Here is a 25,028-nt window from a genome sequence, read left to right on the forward strand (position 1 = left end):
GGCAAAAAAGGCATTTCTGGCCAAGAGAAGTCTACTAATATCAAATACCGGCCTTAATTTGAGGAAGAAATTTCTGGGGATGTACGTCTGGAGTACAGCATTGTATGGTAGTGAAACATGGACTATGGGAAAACCGGAACAGAAGAGAATCGAAGCATTTGAGATGTGGTGCTATAGACGAATGTTGAAAATTAGGTGGACTGATAAGGTAAGAATTGAGGAGGTTCTGCGCAGAATCGGAGAGGAAAGGAATATGTGGAAAACACTGATAAGGAGAAGGGACTGGATGATAGGACATCTGCTAAGACATGAGGGAATGACTTCCATGGTACTAGAGGGAGCTGTAGAGGGCAAAAACTGTAGAGGAAGACAGAGATTGGAATACGTCAAGCAAATAATTGAGGGCGTAGGTTGCAAGTGCTACTCTGAGATGAAGAGGTTAGCACAGGAAAGGAATTCGTGGCGGGCCGCATCAAACCAGTCAGTAGACTGATGACCAAAAAAAAAAAAAAACTGCGAGAGCGACAAAGATCGTTGCTCACTGAACCTGGACGCTGAAGTTGAGTGATCATAATCTGTTAAAAACCTCAATTATTGTGACATCTCGTTGTTCATCTGCAGGTTGTTGCTCCCTGAGCCGTTTGGGCTAGCAGCAACATATGTTGGAGTTGGCAAAATCTTGCAGCCGTCTTCCTATATTGTGATCAATTATTAAACTGCCTGTTACTTGCCAGGAAGTGCACCAGCGGTATTTTGTACCCTGTGACCGTTAACGCCCCAGTTACCTGTCCTGGTCGTTAGCGTAGTTTTCCAGCAGTGTGCCTTTCCTCGTCGTGTTGATGCTGTCCGGCAGGGCGTGTTGTTTGGTTCATATTTTGTTTAGAGTGCTTATTGTTTCCTGGCTGTTTCTTAGATGCCAGTTTCTGAAGACGTAGTGCTGTTCGTACCCTCGTCCTCAGCCAATATTTCCATCGTTGTGCCGTTGGTCGGATGGAAGGGAATTGGTTAAATTGTTGGTCAGTCCGTGGGCCATCCCTTGTTTGGGTTGCCATCCAATTATTTAACTTCAACTCTTGGCTGCCTGTCTCACCTCACCTTGCGCTACCTTCTCAGGCCGATCCTTGCAACACTTCTGAGCACCACTTGTTCTGTTTGTTTTATATTGTGATTTTCATTTTATTTTGAAGTATTGTGCGAAGCCTTCAGCCATGTATTAATTCAGTTCTTTTTAAATTTTACATAAAGGCCTTAAGCTGTGTTAAATTTTTGAAGAATCATTTTATTTAAAAAAAATATTTTCCTTAAAATTTGTTCTATCTGAAATTGTTTCCAATCCAGGGCCTAAGCTGTTAGTTGCTCGATGCGTTATGTGTGGCCTTCAGCTGAGGATTTATGTGAACCCCTTTTAATAAGGCCTTCAGCCGTGTGTATTCCTTGAAAGAAAATTTTTATAAGAAGGAAGGGGTTTATTTTAAATTGTTTTCTGACTTGTTGTTCTGGTCTTCAACCATTGTTTCAAATTTGTTTGTGGCCTTCAGCCGTGCAATAAGTTGTCTCATCAGCAACGCGTCCTGTCTGGGAATACAAAATCACAATGGCGGCAGGTAGTGTCAGGCATTCCCCAAGGCTCAGTATTAGGTCCTATACTCTTCTCTCTGTATATCAATGATGTGTCATTGGTTCTGACCTATTGCAAATATCATATGTATGCTGATGACCTTCAGTTGTATCTAACAAGGGAACCTCCCCATCGCACCCCCTTCAGATTTAGTTATAAGTTGGCACAGTAGAAAGGCCTTAAAAAACTGAACACACACCAATCGAGAAAACAGGAAGAAGTTGTGTGGAACTATGAAAAAAATAAGCAAAATATACAAACTGAATAGTCCATGCAAGATATGCAACATCAAGGGTAATATGAGCCGAGGAGCACCGTGGTCCTGTGGTTAGCGTGAGCAAATGCGGAACTAGAGGTCCTAGGTTCAAGTCTTCCCTCGAGTGAGAAATTTACTTTTTTATTTTCAGACAGTTATCAAAGTTCAAGCACTCACACATAATCAACTTCGCTCCCCAAAATTCCAGGACATGTTCAGATTTGCTTGGACATATGCAGGATTTGACGGTCTACACACGGAAAATTTGAAAACGTTAAAAATATGTTTTGACAGAGCACAGAGAAAACTGTGCGACTGTGAAACTGTTGCATTCATTTGTTGCAGTTTATATGACAAACTCTTATGTTTTCACCACATTTTTGGGAGTGATTATCACATCCAAGAGAAAACCTAAATCGGGCAAGGTAGTAGAATCTTTTTACCCATTCGCGAAGTGTAGGAGTTAGGTGGGTCGACAACATATTCCTGTCATGTGACGCACATGCCGTCACCAGTGTCGTATAGAATATATCAGACGTGTTTTCCTGTGGAGGAATCGGTTGACCTATGACCTTGCGATCAAATGTTTTCGGTTCCCATTGGAGAGGCACGTCCTTTCGTCTACTAATCGCACGATTTTGCGGTGCGGTCGCAAAACACAGACACTAAACTTATTACCGTGAACGGAGACGTCAATGAACGAACGACAGATCATAACTTTGCGAAAATAAATAAAGTAAAATTTACACTCGCGGGAAGACTTGAACCAAGGACCTTTCGTTCCGCAGCTGCTCACGCTAACCACGGGACCACCGCACTACTGAGCGCATGTTATCATTGATATTCCTATATTGCATGTGGTCTATTCAGTTTGTATATTTTGTTTATTTTTTTCATAGTTCCACACAACTTCTTCCTGTTTTCTCGATTGATGTGTGTTCAGTTTTTCAAGGCCTATCCACTGTGCCAACTTATAATTAAATCTGAGGGGGGTGCGATGGGGAGGTTCCCTTGTAAGTGCGAAACCAAGTAATCTCAAGGAAGCTATTAAGGATTTCAATACTGACCTCGATGCACTGTCAAAATGGGCACAGGACATAGGTCTAAAACTAAACCCATCTAAAACCCAAGCGGTACTTGTTGGTGACTCTAAGCTCATTAGTCCAAAACATCGGGAATCCGTACCATCTCTTATCCTAAATGAAACAAATATTAACTTCTCTCCTTCAGCAAAGAGTTTGGGAGTAATAATAGATGAGAATCTAAATTGGACAGAGCACGTAACTGCAGTGTGCAAAAAAGTATCAGCATCCCTTCATGTCCCACAAAAATATAAAAAACTCTTCCCTTTCGATCTGAAAAAGAAATTAGTACAAACGCTTATACTCCCAATCATTGACTACAGCGATATTATCCTACAAGGCCTCTCTCAGGAAAATTCGCGACGTCTAGAACTGGTCATGAATGCCTGTGTCCGATATATCTGTGACGTTCGACTTTTTGATCACATTTCACCAGCATATGCAAAATTGTCCTGGCTGCGTGCAGACAAACGCAGAGACTTCCAACCACTCTGTCTCATCTACTGTCTTATAAATGTAAACTGTCCCTCATATCTCTCCTCGTCCCTAACGCTCATGTCGGAACAACAAGACAGAAACACACGTTCCCATTATAATAAAGTCCTCTCTGTTCCACTGCCTCGCTCAGTCACCTTCTCCAAGTCCTTTACAGTAGCGGGAACCCGACTCTGGAATAACCTCCCTCGTTATGTTAGAGAACTTAAAAACATGTCCGGCTTCAAAAAACAGTTAATGACGTATCTACTTAAGCAACAGTAATGCCTTCCTCTGTACATGAATGCACTTCACCTCATTACTTCCCACTTTCCCCCTCCTTAAATCTCCCTTCCCCAAAACTCGCTATACTAGTAAACATCTAGTTTACACACCAAGATATTAATGTACATCTGCACAAATCTTCATTACTACTGCCAATTTTTCTCATGTTTATCATTATTATTTGATTTTTTTACTGTTATAATTATTGCTTTTGTCATAATCTGTATGTATAGCACCTATTGTAAAAATACTGCTAGCATTTACTTTATTAGGTCTTAGTCATGTTTATGATTATTATTTGATTTTTTTTACTGTTTTTATTATTGCTTTTGTCGTAATCCGTATGTATACCACCTGTTCTAAAAATACTGCCGCATTTACTTTATTAGGTCTTAGTCACTACTCTTTATTCATATTGTCACTAAAGTAATCTAATTTTCTCATTTAAACTATTGTCATTATGTAACTCTGATGTGTGAAATGCTGCATGTGTGGAACACTGGTCTGATGTAAGAGAGGGCCTGATGGCCATAATCTGATCAGGTTAAATAAATAAATAAAAATAAATAAATATTACTTTAATTAGGCTTTCGGCCATTCTGTTGTAAGTTTAAAAAGAAATTTCTTTGTTGGAAAAAATTGTTTATTAATGTGTTTTAATGATAGTTGTCTTTTAAGTGTAGTGTAGGCCTTCAGCCGCTAATTGTTTTCAGTTGCATCTCTTTTTTAAAAAAATTTTTACCTTCTAATTTTAATTTGTAACGTCCCATTAGAAAAATTATGAATGACTGTGCTAGTAAACTTCTACGTTATTTGATACAAAGACAGATGAGTAAAACTGAACGTACTCAGACAGTTCTCTCTTTACTTATTCTGATTATCACTAAACTGACACACAATATTTTTAGCAGAACGCAATCTGTTTTTCAAAAATCTCTACAAAAGAATGGCTCTGACTAACAATAACCCATACCTTTCATGAATCAGTTACCTCACAAAAATCTTCGTTACTCGAACTACTGCAATACATCGAGCGCCAATACTGCCAGCTAAATAAAAGATTCTGACTACTGAAGGCACTACCTACTGATAGGCATAGTTAGCAAATGAAAGATTCTGATACAGAACAAACAATGTATTTCCCTTAATAATGTTCAAAAGTCATCATATATATCTATAAATTCATGACAACCATCTTTACAAATTTCCTTTTTTTGGTGGACACACGTCCAGTTCGTCCGCTTATAGTAACCTCTCAAAACTCTGGCATCTCTCTCTCCACATCCACCACTGCTGGCGGCTCACCTCCAACTGAACAACAGTACGCGCTGTTCGCATCCAACTGCCCAACACTACTATAGCGAATATTCCAACAATGCCAACCAGCCATAGACTGCACACAGCATAGTCAGTGATTTTCATACAGAGCGCTACGCGGCGTTACCAACATAAAAACCTAAACAGCCTACTTACAAATTGCTTTGATTTCTAAGTCAGGCCTTCAGCCGTTCTTGTTTTTTTGTGTGGTTTTGGGCCTTCAGTCCAGAAAGCATCTCAAGTTTTCTTTAACTAGGCCTTCAGCCGTATTGCCTAATTGTGTTCTTTTAAAGCAATGTGTAAATAAGTGGTTCTTAGAAAAATAAAGTTTTGTGTTTGATTGTGCAACTCACAGTAACTTTTTACGGCCCCATCCACAATCGTAACCATATCCTGTGCGCTCTCTGAACACCTACCAACCAGGTTTCAGATAGCTATGACCAGTGGGTGGCGAGGGAAGCACTGGCCGTGAGCTTGCAAACTGCTCAAGGAGTCACTACAGATAATGAAGGACTGTCCTGAGTAGAAGCGGACATGGTGCAGTGCGTGCAAGACATCTACCATTTCTGCAGTAAAAACACTACAGCCATCTGGCAAGAAACGAAGTTCCGTGTGTCTCGGATAGATGTAAGCAGTGTGACTAGCAACCACGGAGCCATCAGTATAAATCACTTGTGAACCCTTGAATGAACTAAGGAGGCAGTAGAATTGGTGGTGAAGGGCCTCCGGAAGGACAGAATCCTTTGAATTGATGGAGAGTTCAAGACAGCTGTGGCCGAGGGGTACGTGTGTGAGCGGAGGAAAGGGGGTGGTAAAGGGAAGTGCTGGAGCTCAGAAAAGAGTGACTGAATGCAGGCAGCCATGGTAAGCCCACATCGTGGCCGTTACCACGGGAGGTTGATCTCTGTGTCTGGATAAAGGAAGCCATAATTAGGGTGCTCTGGGGTGCAGCAAATGCAGAGCGCGTAAGATATCAGCTGTTGTTGGCGCAAAACTCGCAGCGGTGGAATCCCCACCTCTGTGAGAAGGCTAATCATGGGGATAATCCGGAAGGCACCAGACGCAAGTCGCGCCCCACAATGGTGGATGGGGTCTAATATCTGCAATGTCGAAGGTGACGCAGAACCATAGACAGGACTCCCACAGTTTAAATGAGACTGGACCAGCACTTTGTATAATCGCAGTAGAATAGAGTGGTTTGCACCCCAGGTGGTATTGCACAGACATCTAAGAACATTGAGATGGAACCAGCACATCCTCTTCAGCTGGCGAAGATGAGGGAGCCATGTCAACTGGGCATCGAAGACCAGACCCAAGAAGCGATGGGTGTCCACCACCGCGAGGGGTTGGTCATTGAGGAACAGGTCCGGATGGGGATGGACTGTATGGCGACGGCAGAAATACATGACGCACGACTTGTCCACCGAAAACTGAAAACCATGGGAGAGATCACAAGACTGCGCCCTGTAGATTTCCCCCTGTAGACGGCGTTCTGCAGCGCCCATGACGGAGGAAGCAATGTAGATACAAAAATCGTCTGCATACAAATAGGGGGACACTGTCGGCCCAGCAGCTGTCACCAGTCCATTAACGGCTATGAGAAAGAGAGGGACGCTCAGCACAGAACCCTGTGGAAACCCATTTTATTGCCAAGGGAAGTTCTGTAGGAGGAACCAAGTTGGACCCAGAAAGAGCGACAAGAAAGAAAGTTACGGATAAAAACGGACAGAGCGCCACGAGGGCTCCGTTCGTGAAGGGTGGTGAGGATGTAGTGATGCCAGGTGGTGTCGTAGGCTTTATGCAGGTCAAAGATGACTGCGATGAGGTGTTGCCAATGGGTAAAAGCCGACTGATAGCAGACTCCAGATGGACCAAGTTATCTACTGTAGAGTGGCCACAGCGAAAACCACCTTGAAACGATGACAGCCGGTCGCGGGATTCAAGGATCCAAAACAGCCGCCAACTCGCCAGGCGTTTACGGAGCTTGCAGAGGGTGTTGGTAAGGCTAATCGGACGGTAGCTATTCAACGGAAGAGGTGGCTTCCAAGGCTTCAACACCAGAATAACAACTCTTTCCTGCCACTGGTAGGAAATACCCCCACACTCCACAGGCAGTTAAAAAGGGTCAGCCACCAATAAGTGTTGGAGCATTTGGTTATGTATCTGATCCAGCCCAGGTGCCGTGTCGGAGAAAGGGCGAGGGCGCTGGCGAATTCCCACTCGCTAAATGGGGCATTATAAGGCTCCAAGCAGCGAGAAACGAAAGACAAAGACAGTCGTTCCGAGCGCTCTTTCAGGAAGGGCAACATGGGCGGATAATGAGTCAATGCAGAGGCTTGGGCAAAGTGTTGAGCGAAATGCTCTGCGACAAAGTCCGGTTGGGTAAGCACAACACGATGCACAGAAATTTTTGCAACGCCGGGGGGAAGACGATGGCCAAAAATTCGTCTGAGTTTCGCCCAGACTTGTGAAGAGGGGGTGTGCGGTCCTATGGCAGGCACCTATCGTTCCTAGCAAATCTGTTTCTGAAATTTGATTAGGTAACAGGCCCTGGCGCGGAATCGTTTAAAGACCAGAAGGAGAGCAGTAGAACGGTGCCGCTTGAAGCATTCAAGAGAATGGCGGCGGTCTTTTATGGCCGCAGCAATGTCCAGAGTCGACCAAGGGACCATCTTCCGACAGAGGGAACCCGAGGAAGAAGGGATGGCTGAAACAGCTGTGGAAAGAATGGCGGCAGTCAAATTCTGTGTAGACTCATCAATACGGCTGTGTGATAGTTCAGGGGGGATGGTAGCAGAGCAGAAGGCACCCCAGTCAGCTTTAGAGAAGGCCCACCTGGTAGGGTGATGGAGCGAGATATACTGAAGGAAGGTCAAAACAGTCGGGTAATGATTGCTATCACATAAGTCATCTTGGACACCCCACTGAATGGAGGGAAGAAGGCCGGGACTGCAGATGGAGAGGTCAATGGCAGAGAAAGTGCCGTGTGCCACACTAAAGTGTGTGGGAGCACCAGTGTTTAGGAGACAGAGGCAAGCCCTGCCAGAACAGCTTCAACTGTCCTGTCCAGGGCAGTAGTCGTGTGATTACCCCAAAGAGGGATGTGGGCATTAAAGTCCCCTAGAAGCAGGAAGGGAGATGGGAGTTGTTGAAGAAGGGTGGTTATGGCAAGGGATGTGGGCGGCCTGTCAGGTGGGAGGTAGAGATTACAGATGGTGATTGGAGTGGCCAGATGGACCCTGACAGCAATTGCTTCCAGAGTGGTATGGAGGGGAACCCATTTACTAAAAATGTCCATGTGGACCAAGGTGCAAACACCACCAGAAGCCCACAAGGGGCCAATTCGGTTTCGACACAAAGTGTGGAACCCACAAAGGGTGGGTGAGTAAGAATTCACAAAATGGGTCTCCTGGAGAGCAATGCAAGCAGCAGAGTAGGAGGAAAGAAGGGACTGCAACTCTGGGAGGTTACACAAATAGCCATTACAATCCCGCTGGAGGATTCTCAAGCAGAAGCCCAAATGGGAACCGAATGGACCAGAGCCAGTGACGCCACTGAGTTGCCATCCGTCTCCGATAAGTATGGGTTAATGTCCATATAGATGGGGTCAGACTCTGTTGGTTCATTGGCTGGAGGAGGGGAAGGCGGCACCTCAGGGGGTACTGGAGGAGCCTTGCCCTTGTTCTTCTGTTTCTGCTTCTTCTCTTGTGAAGGACGAGAAGGGCAGACTGCAGTGAGGTCAGGCACAGAATTACACCTGGCAAACCGAGCGAGATGGCGCAGTGGTTAGACACTGGACTCGCATTCGGGAGGACGACGGTTCAATCCCGCGTCCGGCCATCCTGATTTAGGTTTTCCGTGATTTCCCTAAATCGCTCCAGGCAAATGCCGGGATGGTTCCTTTCAAAGGGCACGGCCGACTTCCTTCTCCGTCCTTCCCTAATCCGATGAGACCGATGACCTCGCTGTCTGGTCTCCTTCCCCGAAACAACCAACCAACCTACACCTGGCAAGCTTGGCGCCCACTGGCCTCGGATCATGCAGCTGATGTGGAGCTGCAGATCGCCTTTCAGGGGGGTGCCAGGAGGAGGAGTCCCAGGAGGGAGCTCCAGTACTGGCGGCTGCCAAAGAAGGGGAGAAGGAGCAGCACCTGAATGGGTGGGTATGGGTACTGATGGGGAGGGGGAGGGGGAGTGGGAGAGTGAGGGTAAGGCAGAAGGTGTGGGGCAAATGGGGCAGGGCCGAGAAGAGGAGGGGGTAGGAGGGGGAATCAACGTAACTGAAGCAAAAATAGAAGTTATAGGCACGGGATGGAGCCGGTCATACTTTTGACAAGCCTTGGTGTAGGTAAGTCGATCTAAGGTCTTGTACTCTTGAATCCGTCATTGTTTCACATACACCAGGCATGCTGGTGAGCATGGAGGATGCTGCACATTACAATCTACACACACCGGCAGGGGAGCACAGGCACTCCGCTCATGGAGGGTACGCCCACAATCACTGCAGAAGGATTCATTGGTGCAATGGGAAGACACGTGTCTGTAAGCATTTAAAGCATCTCATCGGTGGTGGAATGTAAGATTTTACGTCACACCAATGCACCATCACCTTTACCTTCTCTGGGAGGGTATCCCCCTCGAAGGCCAGGATAAGGCACCTGAATCAGTGTGATTGTTTTTAGGGCCTCTCTGTACACAATGGATAAATCAGAGTCCTCGCCGCTCGAGGTTTGCACGGAGCTCCTCGTCAGTTTAGAGAAGAAGATCCTGGAAGAAAATGATGCCCTGTACTGACTTCAAAGATTTGTGGGGTGCGATGGAGACTGGGATGTCACTGAGATGGTCACAAGCACACAAGGCTTCAGACTGGGCAGCAGAAGATGTCTTTATGAGCAAAGAACTGGACCATATTTTACTCATGGATTCCACTTCGCCATACTTATCTTCAATCGTCTCCACGAAAAACAAAGGCTTGGTCGTGGAAAAACTTTTGCCATCTGTCCTGGTACAAACCAGGTACCGAGGGATGGGTTTCAACCCAAGCCAGCGAGCTTGACCCTCTTCCCAGGGGGTGGCCAGGGAGAAAAAGGCTGAAGGATCAGAAGAACGAGTGTCATGTCTTCTATCACTCTTAGAAACGGCCACAGAATAGCCAGGATGTTGAAGCTATTGTCGCTTCATGTGCAAGGCATCCGCCCTATATACCACCCACTCCAACCAGGGGCTCACCCCGTGGGTGCCACACAGCCACAGCGAGGGTCATCTGGTCCGGTGGCCATTGAGGGAGTTCTGATGCCCCAAATTGATAAGCATCGACTCCTTGGCATACACGAGGCATTAACAGCTCAGGTACTAGCACTGTGATCCCTGTGTTGTCAGGGGGCTCAGCCAAATTGGTACTTAACAGTCCCACCACATGGACTGGCTACTGTACTGGTGACCTAGCAGGAAGGGGGCCAGGGTGCAAGGGGAAAAGGGAGCGGAGGGGGAAGGAGCCTGCACCATGGACACTAGGTTGGGAGTTCATCCCCAAAATCCCCAAATGTCTCACACTGAACGGAAAATGTTGGAAATGGAGGTCAAACCACAAGGGGACCAAAAACGCAGAAAAGGAGATGGATACCAAAACAAAGCCGGGAGGATGGCCAGATCGATATCAAGAAGTCTACCAAGAGGGAAAGGAGGGGCAGGGAGAAAGGAGCAAGGACAGGGAAGGAGAAGAACAGGGACGGTAATGCAGTCTGGAAAAAGGAAGGAGACTGCAATAGCTCGGGGCTCCATTCGCGTCACACAAGTACCGACAAAACGAACTGTGGACGCCCTGGGGGGAGGGGGGGGGGGACTTGCACTTGATAGACGCCGATGGCAGGGTACGAATACATCAAAATCCACGTGAGATGACGCATTCCATTTGTAACAAGGTCGCCTCCCAGGCAAGTGGTGGAGATATTCTCATGTGGGAGACGTTCCCATGTGGTCTTAGGCCATTGTAGAGAAAACTACATAGTTGAGTAGGCTTGTATCATGGTAAGACTGAAACTTGCTTTTATGTTAGGAAGTAAATTTGCTGACAGTGAAATGTAAGACTACCAAGCCCTTTTTAGTGTTATGAGATTGGTTGGTCGGTTTTTGGGACTGAACAGCGAGGTCATCGGGGGTATCGGATTAGGGAAGGATGGCATACGAAATCAGCCGTGCCCTTTCAAAGGAACCACCCCGGCAATGCCTTAAGTGATTTATCCTTATCAGGATGGCCAGACACGAGTTTGAACCGTCGTCCTCCCAAATGCGAGTCCATTGTGCTAACCACTGCGCCACCTCGCTCGGTGGTCTACATCTACGTGATTACTCTGCTATTCACAATAAAGTGCCTGGCAGAGGGTTCAATGAACCACCTTCAACCTGTCTCTCTACCGTTCCACTCTCGAACGGCACGCGCGAAAAACGAGCACTTAAATTTTTCTGTGCGACCCCTGATTTCTCTTATTTTATCGTGATAATCATTTCTCCCTATGTAGGTGGGTGCCAACAGAATGTTTTCGCAATCAGAGGAGAAAACTGGAGGTTGGAATTTCATGAGAAGATCCCGTCGCAACGAAAAACGCCTTTGTTTTAATGATTGCCACTCCAATTCACGTATCATGTCTGTGACACTATCTCCCCTATTTCGCTATAATACAAAACGAGCTGCCCTTCTTTGTACTTTTTCGATGTCATCCGTCAGTCCCACCTGATGCGGACGCCACACTGCACAGCAATACTCCAGAATACGGCGGACAAGCGTGGTGTAAGCAGTCACTTTAGCAGACCTGTTGCACCTTCTAAGTGTTCTGCCAATGAATCACAGTCTTTGGTTTTCTCTACCCGCAATATTATCTATGTGATCGTTCCAATTTAGGTTATTTGTAATTGTAATCCCAAGTATTTATTTGAATTTACAGCCTTCAAATTTGTGTGACTTATCACGTAATCAAAATTTAGCTGATTTCTTTTAGTACTCATGTGAATAACTTCACATTTCTCTTTATTCAGGTCAACTGGCACTTTTCGCACCATAAAGATATCTTATCTAAATCATTTTGCAAGTCGTTTTGATCATCTGATGGCTTTACAAGACGGTAAATGACAGCATCATCTGCAAACAACCTGAAAATAGAATTACGATTGATAGTTAATCCGTAGAGGTATTAAGTTTATTAACACAATCTGCCTGTCGGAGTTTATAGAATATTACCTAGACAGTAAACATTTACTTTATAAGGGTAACGACTTATAGTGGGCACGTTGTTGTTGTGGTCTTCAGTCCTGAGACTGGTTTGATGCAGCTCTCCATGCTACTTTATCCTGTGCATGCTTCTTCATCTCCCAGTACCTACTGCAGCCTACATCCTTCTGAATCTGCTTAGTTTATTCATCTCTTGGTCTCCCTCTACGATTTTTACCCTCCACGCTGCCCTCCAATACTAAATTGGTGATCCCTCGATGTCTCAGAACATGTCCTACCAACCGATCCCTTCTTCTAGTCAAGTTGATAGTGGGCACAGCGAAAGAAAATTGAATTCCAGTAAACCTGAGCAGTCATACCAAATATTTCACAAGCATAGAAGTATTTTTAGCAAGATGGTTTTTTGCCATTTGCAGTGCAATGGGAATGTCCTCCCCGCGTGTTATAATTACATGCAAAACAGGAGACATCAAAGAAGCACACTTTCTGTAGAACAAGTCTTCGTTTCTACTTCCTGCATCAGTTCCAGAAGCTACCTTGTTTGCCGAAAGGGATGCACAGAAATGTAAAGAATAATATTACGGTTATTCACGTAAACTGCAATGATAAAACCATGAAGTTCTACTACTGGACGTAACCAACCAACCTGTTTCCACATCAAGTGATTGTGTACCCAATTTTTCAATGTAAGTCGGCTTAATTCGTTTAAAAAGGAGAATGCATGACAAGAAGAACATCTGTAAAGTGTGTTCAAATGTAAATTGATATAACTGTTCTCAGCATACTGAATAAGTCACAACAGTACAGGCTATTACTCAAGCCTAGGGAATAAGTGGCACACAGATAGCCAAAGTGTAAAAAACTGAAGAAAACACATATCACAGAGCACTTAGAAAGTCTCGTTAACAGAGAGAGCGACTAAATTGATCGTATTACCCTTCGGATGAATTATTAATAGCAAACAGATTCGGTACCGAACCTCGAAATGTACTCTCATCACAAGCAACCGATAACCAAGTGTGAGACGCGAGCCCGTCACGTGAAAGTTAAAGCAATTTAGTGACGTGAATTAAGAGTATAGTTAAGCGTAAACTACAAGTTCGTTGTGAATAACTAATTAGATCATATAGCAAGTGCGTATTTACTGCATACAGCCTAACAGCATCTCAGCGACCGGTGTCCAGCAACACGCGGCATTTGACACCAGAAACACATCCTTTCCTTGTCCAGCGGAAGACAAGAGTAGTCTATACAAAACGCAAACCCAGCGTCCCTAGCGCGGTGGGTAGCGGTCTGATTGGTTTGTTCACCCAGAAAACCCAAAGCGTACTTCCTGTAAACGTTACAGACTACCACACAGGTAAGCAAGCTGTTCTCAGTAGTTACTACATACAAAATAACATTAACACTGCAGCTACAAGTACGCGAAATAATTAAAACGTGAACAATAAAAAATAAGTGTGATGGTTGCAATGCAACAGCCAACTTTCACGAACCTCTGAAAGATGTTCCTTCACTGTTTTGAGTTGTGTTTTTACTAAAAAAATATTTTGTCATTTTTTTTTATTATTCCAGAGAACTGGCCTGTAAGGAAACTGCAGATTAAAATATATAATACCTGTCAGTTCAGATAAACTCAGAGAGAAATATTTACAAGTGCAAAGGAAACTAATGTCAGATTTTTTTATCATCTTATCACTGTGTTGCTACCGTTTTAGTTTGTGATTGACCAGCACGTTAAGGAAAATTACACACAGTTTAAAGCCAAATTGCCTGTTATTCGACAGTGACAGTTGGAAAAATGTGAAAAGGTTTTTCAGAGACCGGTACCAACCACAAATTTTGTTCACTTACTCGAATTATTTCGTAAAACAACATGTTTCGAGATGCAAATCTCACCTTCAGGCTACAATAGCATTGCATAAATATATTTAACACAAGTACACACAGATACTGAAGTTTTAGTTTAGAATCCTGGCATGTCCTGTGCCCGTCTTTGTTCATATGAAATGACTGTCCTCTTGCGATGTGCTCTGTTATCGACGTTGCTGTGGCTTCTTGGATGTTGTTAAACACTGTTTATAAATTTGCAAAGCACACTTAAAACGTGTCATCACGATCGACTCCATTGTGTAGACGTATCTAAAGTGTCCTTTGCTAGCTTATAACTAGTACTAGTTGTTAACAAGATCCAAGGATACATTGCAACGGAGGTAACAGGGCACACCACAAGGAGATAACCATTTCATATGGAGAAAGATCGCCACAGCACAGGCCAAGACGGTAATGAGCAACTTTAATATCTACGCGTACTTTTGCTAAATGTTTGTTGTAATGCCATTGTGACGTGGAGATGAGGTTTGTACCTCGAACCGTATTGCTTTATTGAATAATTCACGACTGTGAACAAAATCTGTGACTGGTAGCCGTCTCTGAGAAACCTTTACAATATATGCTTGCTATGCGATAGTTCACATCTGTTTCTGTAACTTATAAGTTGTTCGTCTGAAAATTAGTAATGTAGTCTTTAGTAAGAAGAAGCGTTGAGCTGTGAACAACGGCAAATTGTTTGTAAGCCTTTTCGACTGTTATCTTGATCACGTCTGGTCAGATATAAGAGACTTTCGTTTCAAGATTTAAGATAAGATACTTGGAATGTACTTCGAAACGCAATTCTAGTTCCATCTAAATAGCGACCTTTGGTAACATCTTTGAATTTTGTTCAAGGGTTATCGAATAACACTGCGACATGTTTACGTAGTTGTATTACCGATAGTACTCTTAGAATCACTACATAAATTTTAGTCACGGTATTCAGTCAGCTGTTTCGGGCAACAGCGTCTTGATGGGAGATGTAAGCGTCGACTGACAAGGATTACAGTAGCGTGTAGACAGATCTCATTGCATCAACTCATATAACGAGTCAATTATTGACATCAACAACTGGTGAGCACTTATCCTTCTAGAAGTAACCACTTCTTGTCTAAGGGGCACAAGAATCACTACACAGCATTCTCTACCCTTATTCACCACACGTCATAGGGCATAGAGGTTAGCTTCGGGAGAGGAACACCAATACTGGACACTCGGAGCATCTAAAAAGATCGTTTTGATTGATGGTTCACGGTGCACATGTCAAAGTTCACATGAGACAACACAGTCCGACTGCCAGCATGTTCAAGCATGTGATACATGTATTCCCCGGTAGGTGGGGTGTTTTACATGAGAGGAAGTGGTTTCCGTGATACGTCATCCACTTTATTGATGTGGCAACCTATGTTTGATCCCGTTGTGATAGGACATACTAGGGGAACCCTTATATGAAGTATTCGGTACCACGCCTTTACGTATTATACAATATGTATTTCACAGCATAGCGAATGTTAAAATACAACTTTTGGTGCTATTTATTGTATCAAGTAGAACTGTACACGAGATGTATAAAATGTAACACGAGATGTATAAAATGTAACACTCCCACATAGTCAAATACAGTTCATTTGAATACAATTAACAGGAATCTTTAAATGGAAAGTATCTTTTTGTAATAATCAATTTTACGAAATTTACAGAAAAACTAATTATTTCATTTGTGTAACTGTGAGACAATAATCACGTAGAAACGTTAGTGTTAAAATCAGTTCAGTCATTAAATGGCAAGTTAATTTTTAAAATTTGGTTATTTCATAAAAAGTGAAAACTAATGTTTTGGGTAGATTTCTGGCTAACTGAAGAATTGAAAGTTGCGTTCACTCTCAAAGTATTATATTTCTATAAAAACTCAAATCATATTCATTGTAATTGGATCTGTTATAACGACTTCTAGAATTTGTTGGCATTAAACAAACTATTATTTCGATCATTTGGTCAAAATGAGAATCTAACGTAAAATTTGAACCTCAAAATCTATCTCCTCATTATGTAAAGTACTCCAAAACATGTTAACATCAAAAACTTCTGTTGTAATTAACGAGATATTAATTATTTTGTATCAAGTATTGTTAGTCACATTTCTCAGACGGAATTCCGATACTAAATTTGAAAAGTAATTTTAAATCACATTTTTTATTATCTTCAAAACTGCAACTCTAATTTCTTATGAAACATTCGATTTTAACTGTAACTCAATTAATATGACTTTGCTGAACAGTACTTTCAAAGAACTTGAACTGTTAAGAAACCATATAAGCAGCCAGCCTAAGAGCTTGGCGGTGGCAGTAGGGTGGGAGTTGTTTTCAGTTAGTTCGAGTTCACGATCTGTAAAGTCAGTTTCTTTAATTTGTCCATTATACGAATGTTCTGGAACAATATAAACTTTAACACAAAATGCAGACTATATGTTGGTGTAAATTGTTACCGGCTTTTCGCGTTGACTCCTGCGATTTCTGCAATGAAGCAGCTAGTATTATGCACCCCAATTAATAATGAATTGGTTGAGGAAAGTCGTCGAAACCAGCAAGGTAAGTACATAGTACAAGCATTCAATTGAATTTAACACAGACTCGTAATTTACAAGTATGTTAATCGAACATTTTTTAACTAGAACCTGATAGAAGAATGTGTTATATCGTGTATCATCTACATCACCTGCAGCACTCCACAAATGACGTGAAATTTCAGCAAGATAATGCACTAGCCCATCCCACACGAATTGTTTCAAAATTAATCGAGGACGTCTAGCCAAACATCAGGTAGCGTGCGTGCCCTTCCAATAAACTGACCTCACTAATACTAATAGTGATGGGGAGCTCGTGAATGAGTCTTTCAAATGAACGCTTCATTCCAGTGAAGTGTGAACTAACCACACATTTTCAATGAACTGGTACTTCAAACTCTTCACAGATAGCACACTCCACACTTTTTTCTAGTTCACTCACTCTCTTCCCCTCTCCCTCTCCCACTACATCGGCGCGTCTACGGGTAGCCTACCGTTGGCAGCGCTTGCAGACAAATGAATATTAAAGATACAAACGAAGAGGCTGGCTGTTTGTTAATAACACTGAAAGAGGGATTTTACCTGAAATCGTACCAATGACTACAGGTGACAGTTTACGTTTTGAATCTGGAGGGTTATTATTCTCAACAAAAATAAAATCTACAGGAAAACTTCTGAATAATTACTTAACGTAGGTACATAGACTTTATGACAGTGGTAAACATACTCATTCTATTTTGGATTAAATTTTAAAAGGAACATAAAATTGGACTGGATTTCGTTGGTAGTCCTAGTTTTCAATCCATGAATACAACAAATCATGTTTCATTTGGCAGATAAAGACTTTCTTGGGCGCTTCCTGAGAAAATGTCGAGCAAAATTAAATGTAATACTTTCTTTATATGTGACAGGCTTCTCTGTTTATCTTTCCTTTGTCCCCTTCGAACATGCTCTATTTAACTCAAACGCTATAAGAGCGTGAAACGTTGCGTGCACGTTACTGCATAGTTCGGCCATCTGTTGGTAAAATTATGAAGTATTACGAAGCTTTATTGTACGAGCGAGGCAAATCCGAGTTGAGCGCGCGATGCCGATGAGTGCGGACAACGGAACGCGCGCGTCCGAGCCAGCCGGCTCGGTCGCGCCGGGGCCGGCCGCTGGCCGGTCGGTGGGGCCTGCCCCGCCGGCCGTCCCGGCGCCCGCTCCCCACGGGACGGATACAGTGGCGACGACCCCTGCAACGACAACGGATTCTGACAGGCAACATAATGAGGACAGGACCACGACGAGCGATACGCGAATGCAGAGCGGAGGACAACATACGTCAAACCCCTCTGACGAGAGACATCAGCTAACACAGAACGATCGGCAACAACGGGAACTGAGACGTGAAATACAACACATGATTCTGCAAAGTCAGCAAGTATACGACAACCGCACTAGTACAGTTCCTCCTTCACAGCATGAAGACCAAGTAGACGACGTGGAACAATTTTCTCCACCAGACGACGACGAAATGGAGGGAGTCTCCTCTGAAGAAGTTTGGACCATGCAGCCCACCGACGGAGAGGGCGATTTTACACTTGTTCGCCAAAGAAAACGACTCAATGCTTTTCCTAAGCAGAACAACTCTCGGAAGCGACAACGTCCAGAAGAAATGAAAACTTCCAACCGCTATGTGGCTATTGCGGCGGAAGATACTACAGATGCTCCAGAACGTATGGACCAGACGAGTGATGTCAATCTCGAAGCAGATAAAGAGGGGACAGATGGCTCTGGCCGGAACTTACTACGCAAAGTAACGCCCGTTACTATTTACCATACCGAGAACTACATGGAACTCAACAAGGCGCTGGAAGCGAATATTGACGGCAGTCTTAAGGCCATCTACCAACGAGACAGGATCAAATATCACTTTGACTCCTATGAAGATCAACGGCGGGCTATCAATTTCTTTGTGTCGAATGACATCCACTTTTTTACACATCAGGCCGCGGAGGACAAGGACCTCAAAGTGGTTGTCAAACGTCTACCTGCCGAAGTTACGGAGGAAGAACTGAAAGACGCACTGATAGAGAAGGGTTTCCCTGTCATCCACGTCCACCAGTTTAAAAATCGAGACGACAAGACGAAGGAATTACGACCTCAAGATGCTTACTGTGTCACGTTGCCAGCCCAAAAGGAAAACTACAAGATTTACGACATCAAATACCTTCCATATACTAAAGTCGTTATTGAAACCTACAACAGACAAGAAGGACCTGTTCAATGTCGCCACTGCCAGCGATTCGAACATACAGCTAATTATTGCAGCTTCCCTGCTCGCTGCGTTCGATGTGGAGGGCAACACCGATCTTCAGCATGTACTCATCCCCGAGGGGCTCCGCCGAAATGTGCTAACTGTGAAAAGGACCATCCTGCCACGTGGCGTGGCTGCCAGAAGTACCAGGAACTTCTCAGGAAATACACACAACGGTCATCCCCGCAGCCCTCTCAACGGAGGACTCGTGTAATACGGAACTCCAACCTGACGCCACACCCTCCGCCCCACCGTCAGCAAACGCCACAAGAACAGCCGGCGGCGACACGGCAGCCAGTAACACAGCCTCCTCCTGAAGCACTTCCACCTCGACAGCACCGCCAGCATTATTCATACGCCCACGCAGCATCACCACACCGACCGGAACCGGAAACCTACGTCTCACCAGCTCATTTGATGCAATCTATAGCTCCAGCGCTCTCTGATGTCGCGAAACTTCTCACCGCCGTGCAGCAACAACTAGTGGGGATACTTTCTTTAATCGAAAGTGTATTGAAGGCCTTTGGAACACCTTAAGATGGATCGCCCTGGGACCACGAGAAACCTGAAAATCTGTATATGGAACGCCAACGGAATGAAACACAAGAAAACAGAATTCACTGAATTTTTACACAGTCACAAAATCGACATCGCACTTGTATCGGAGACGCACCTTCGTCCAACAACTGAGCTCAGATTTCGTAACATGTACGTCTATAGAACGGACAGACAAGGCCAACGAGGTGGAGGGACCGCAGTTCTGCTTAAAAGGGAACTGCGGCACCATCATGAAACATTACCACACCTCCAACATCTGGAGGCAACAGCAGTAACGGTTCGATCGGCGGCAGGCAACATCACTTTCATTGCGGCGTACAACAGCCCCGGAAAAAACCTGGAGCCAGACGACCTACGGAGTATCTTCACCAATTTTGACAAAATCTTCCTAGGAGGTGACCTTAATAGCAAGCACGTCGCGTGGAATTCCCGGCGTACGAACCCTCGTGGACGAACTTTGATTGCCATGGAAGAAGAACTGGGCATCACACTCCATGGCCCACGAGAGCCCACACGGATTCCTTACGTCGATCGGCAAGAAGCAGACGTCCTAGATATTGCTGTCATCAAAAATATTGAGACGAACCTCCAGCTCCGCACCGTCGACGATCTTTCGTCTGACCACCGACCTGTTATCAGTATAGTGGAAAACGCAACGGCCAACCTTCCGCCCCCAACCTCACAAACTCTGAACTGGGGTCAATTTCGGACATATCTTGACAACAATATCTGCCCGACATCGCGGTACAAACTTTGACGCAGAAGATAAAGGTAGACAAACGGAGGGCAACTACTCACACGGTCTACCCTGTAGTAGCTTTCGACGAGTTCCCGCCTCTACTCCAAGAACTGAAGACACAGAGAAACAGGAGCAGGCGACGTTGGCTCCGCTATAGAAACCCGATCGATCGACGAGAAACATACGTCTTAACACGAGATCTGCACAGGAGAGTGGCCGAGTGGCGACAGCAGGTCTGGGAAGATAAGATGGATGAATTCTTACTTCGAACGAAGAACGAATGGCAGGTAGTCAAGAACATACGACACCAGCGGCCACCTAAACGAGCCATCAGAGGACCAGATGGCCTCCTCTATGACGAACTCGCCCAGGCAGAGCTGTATGCTACGACTTACCAAGAACAGATGTCTACACCAGCGACCCCCGTGAACGACGTCCGCCTGCAAGAACAGGAAGCCGTTGTTACAGCAGCATGGACTGCTCTTCGTGCTGCGCCTGTGCAGAGCCGCCCACAACTCACCACACCAGCAGAGATCCGTAAAATTATCCGGAAGACTCGGAATTATGCGCCGGGCAACGACTCCATAAGCAACACCGATTTGAAACAGTTGCCCAGGAAGCCAACTGTGCTCCTTACCCGAATTCTCAACAGCTGCCTTCTGCAGCTACGGCATGGAAGACGGCTCGAGTAGTTCCAATACCCAAGCCAGGTAAAGACCCAACAGAACCCAACAGTTACCGGCCAATTAGCCTCTTGCCGACCCTTGGCAAGGTGCTCGAGAGAGTGCTGTTGCAGAGGCTCCATGACACGCTTACAGCGCATGATGTTATACGACCCGAACAAATAGGTTTCAAGGACAAGTTATCTGCCGAACTTCAACTTCTACGGATCACCGAACGGATATAAGAAGGATACAACAAGCAGCACTTCACGATTGGTGTCTTCCTTGACATCGAAAAAACTTACGATAAGGTGTGGCGGCCCAACCTTACCGTCAAACTGCATCGTACTACCCCTATTGCGGATTGTTACATTAGACTCATAGACAGCTTTGTGCAGGACAGGAAACTGTATGTCCGAGTCGACGATAAAAACTCCGAAATGAAACTGATCTCCGCAGGAATTCCGCAGGGCTCTGTCATTTCGCCTCTACTTTTCAACTTATATATAAATGACATCCCAACAGTCCCCCTTGTTACGGCGAGTTTTTATGCGGACGATACGGCCTTTCTGACAACTGGACGACACTTGGACCAGCTAATCGCTAGGATGCAACGGCAACTTGCTGTAATGGAACGCTGGGCGCTGCAAAATAAGATAACGATCAACCCGACGAAGACGGCAGCAGTTCTGTTCACACGGAGGAAACCAGTTCTGAACGACAGACTCCAAATAGCTGACCAATTTATCCCATGGTCACCGGGAGTGAAGTATCTCGGTGTCTACCTTGACAAAAAATTACTCTTTACGCAGCATATTGACGACAAGAAGACGGCAGCCCAGAAGATGGCCAGGTCGTTGATTCCGTTCCTGAAGAGTAAGGATCTCAACCATAAGACTAAACTCCAATTGTATAAGGCAACGGTGGAACCCACAATGTTGTATGGCTCCACCTCGTGGGGAACTACGTGCGTCTCCAACTACAACAAACTCCAAGCGCTGCAAAACATTTGCTATCGATGGATCACAGGAGCTCCATGGTGGACAAGAAACGTCGACATCCGCACCGCACTCCACGAGACCACTATACAAGAGAAGGTCCATGACAAGGCTCTACGAGTTTTTGACAAGATCGATGCCCTTAGCGACGAAGTTCGAGAATTACAATCGGTAGGAACGGTAAACAATGCAAGATGGCACAAGTATCGCGTACCGAAGTCAATAACGTTTCACCCCCCATAGGCAATCTGTCATAACACGAGGAAGCAGTCACACATAACAGCCTTGACACATTTCACCCTCCACAGGAGATAGACATCACCAAAGACAGCAGGCTAAAGGACCCATTGCGTGCCCAAGCCTAACTGAATGCGTAATAAATAAAGTGTTTTCGTTTTATCCTTACATCCCATCCTAGAAGAATAAGTCATCAAGGATGATCTCTTCAGTCCACACTACACACACATTAAAAAAAAAAAAAAAAGAAAAGAAAAAAAAAGAAAAACGAGCGAGGCGAAGCGAGCGTAGCCGCAGCTGAGCGGCGAACTAGGCAACTTCGCCATGCTTCCGTACTTCATAAATGAACTACTTCATTTGAACGCTTCACGGCAAAGAGTGAAATGAATGAAGTAGTTCACGGAATGAACGAGTTCGACCCATCTCTAAATATTAAGGCATCTGCAATACTATCGGGCGTTAGTAGCGGGCAAGAGATGAATGGCCATCTGTTGGTGTGGCTTATCAACGCTTGTGGCGTCTCATGGAGACTAAGCTACGACGCGTTGCTGCTGTCATAAAGAGCGTGCCATACTCTTAGCATACGTTACATAAATTTAGTCACGGTATTCATTGAGACAGTCAGCTGTTTCTGGAAACAGCGTGTTGATGAGAGGTGTAACCATTCAGTTGCTCACGAGTGTAAACCAATTACTGCAGGTTTGTATTTTAAAAAAATGTTGTGCGTTTTATGGTGCTTCTGTTCGCTTAAGGGAAACAAAAGACATTATTCTTTATATCGATGGTATCACAGCAGTTTATATTTCTACAATCAGAACTTAATAACTAAAAATTATTTAAATTAATTGCAACGTAATCTACCAGGGAGCTGTTCTGAGTTATTCTACAGATCTTAATAGCATGGATATACGTTGCTCAGTGTAAGCTGAGATCGACAGCTGCAATGAATACAGTGTTGAAATTTATTTTAGCTATCGTATCTTACAGAGTACAAGATACTACGGACTATAAGACGCACCTTAATTTCTATGCAATTTTGTTAAATAACATTTATACCATTTCTATTATTAGATTGTAAAGCCAAACTAAAAAAATTCTTAGTTTATAAAATCGCATTGATCTTTAAAAATCCATAAAAGGCATTTTCTACTTTTGGCCATTTTTCTTTCAGTCCTCTATTCACACATTTAGTCTTCCTCATATTTTTCACTTCTTCTTTACTAGATCGCCAATAGCGAGTGGTTTTTTTCTGTCGCAGGAGGGCCGAAAGGCCGCTCACCTGCTCTGTTTCTATGTTCTTCTGCATGTGATATTACTTTCAATTTATAACCCGCATCATATGAATACCTTTTACTTTTTTCCATTACGAAACTACGTATTAACGAAAATATTGTACCTTTGCCGATAACACAATTCACTTTCAGTTCAAATTCACTGGCACCACAGACTGCAGTGACGCATCGTAGGCTACACAGTGTTCTGGGTTTGCGATGGCGGGGTGGGAGAGGGACAATGTTAGCAAACTTGTGAATCACCGCAACTCACGTTCGTCGCATCGGTGCACTGCTGCTGCCAGTTGGATTCAATGCCGTCAGATATAGATAGGTTTCGAATACATGGAGATTTTTAAGATTGGCGGGAATTTTAAATCAAACACTGGACACTTTTATATTATTAGGTCTTCAACTTTGCTTCCGTCGTTTTGGAATAGACGGCAATAGCGGCAAGTGGGGTTCAGATGGTTGGTCATAGGTGTAATACAATAAGCTTAGGCATCTGTAAATATAATGCCGTGATTGCGTCATAAGGTTATTCTCGATTAAGCATGTCAACTTACGTACCCATTTCTCGCCATTTGCGGGAAGTTTTAATTTTCTGCTTTAACGTGAAGAAATCCGAGGCTGTGGCTCTTAAAATGCTGGGCAAGACCAATGGTGAGGGAGCTATTAGTGGAAGAACGTGCAAAGAATGTTTTCAACGCCTTAAGAACGGTGATTTTGATCTCGAAATCCGGCATGGCGGTGGACGACAAAACGTTTTCGTAGCTCCTGAAACAGACGAAGACAGTCACAGGACATCAGTATCGAAAGCAATCGATGCGTCCGAGCCCAGCACTGAAACACAAACGGCGACAATAGAGCGATAGACACGTAAAGGTAATTTTGCAGCAGATCAGTGCTCGACCCCACGTCGCAAAACACGTCAAAATATACATGAAAACGCTGAAATTAGAGGTCCTAGGCCTCCCGCCGTATTCTCCATACGTTGCTCTCACTGGCTACCACCTTTTTCGATCAGTGACATACAGTCTGGCTGACTAGCACTTCCGATCATATGAAGGGCTTATTTCAATAGTGGTACAAGTCCATTACCTCCACTTTTCTGTCTATAATGCTTCTGAAATGAATGAGCCAAACAAACAGAAAGAAAGGTTCATCTCTAGCAAGAAGCCATATGCTTGAATATTTCTGGTATCTCAACTGCAAATTTTTCAGCGCTCATTTAACTTTAGGAGTCTCTATCTCAATATGGTCCGCAGCTCGTGGTCTCGCGGTAGCGTTCTTGCTTCCCGAGCACGGGGTCCCGGGTTCGATTCCCGGCGGGGTCAGGGATTTTCATCTGCCTCGAGATGACTGGGTGTTGTTGTGTCGCCTTCATCATCATCATTCATCCTCATTACGGTCGGAGGAAGGCAATGGCAAACCGCCTCCACTAGTACGGCGGTGCGGGTCTCCCGCATCGTTCCCCTACGCTCTGTAATGGAGTATGGGACTTCATCATCATCATCATCTCAATATGAACAAAAATGGACTTGTACCACTATTGAAATAAGCCCTTCATACG

Source organism: Schistocerca cancellata, chromosome 2 (assembly GCF_023864275.1).
Source record: "Schistocerca cancellata isolate TAMUIC-IGC-003103 chromosome 2, iqSchCanc2.1, whole genome shotgun sequence".
NCBI classification, from domain to species: Eukaryota; Metazoa; Arthropoda; class Insecta; order Orthoptera; family Acrididae; genus Schistocerca; species Schistocerca cancellata.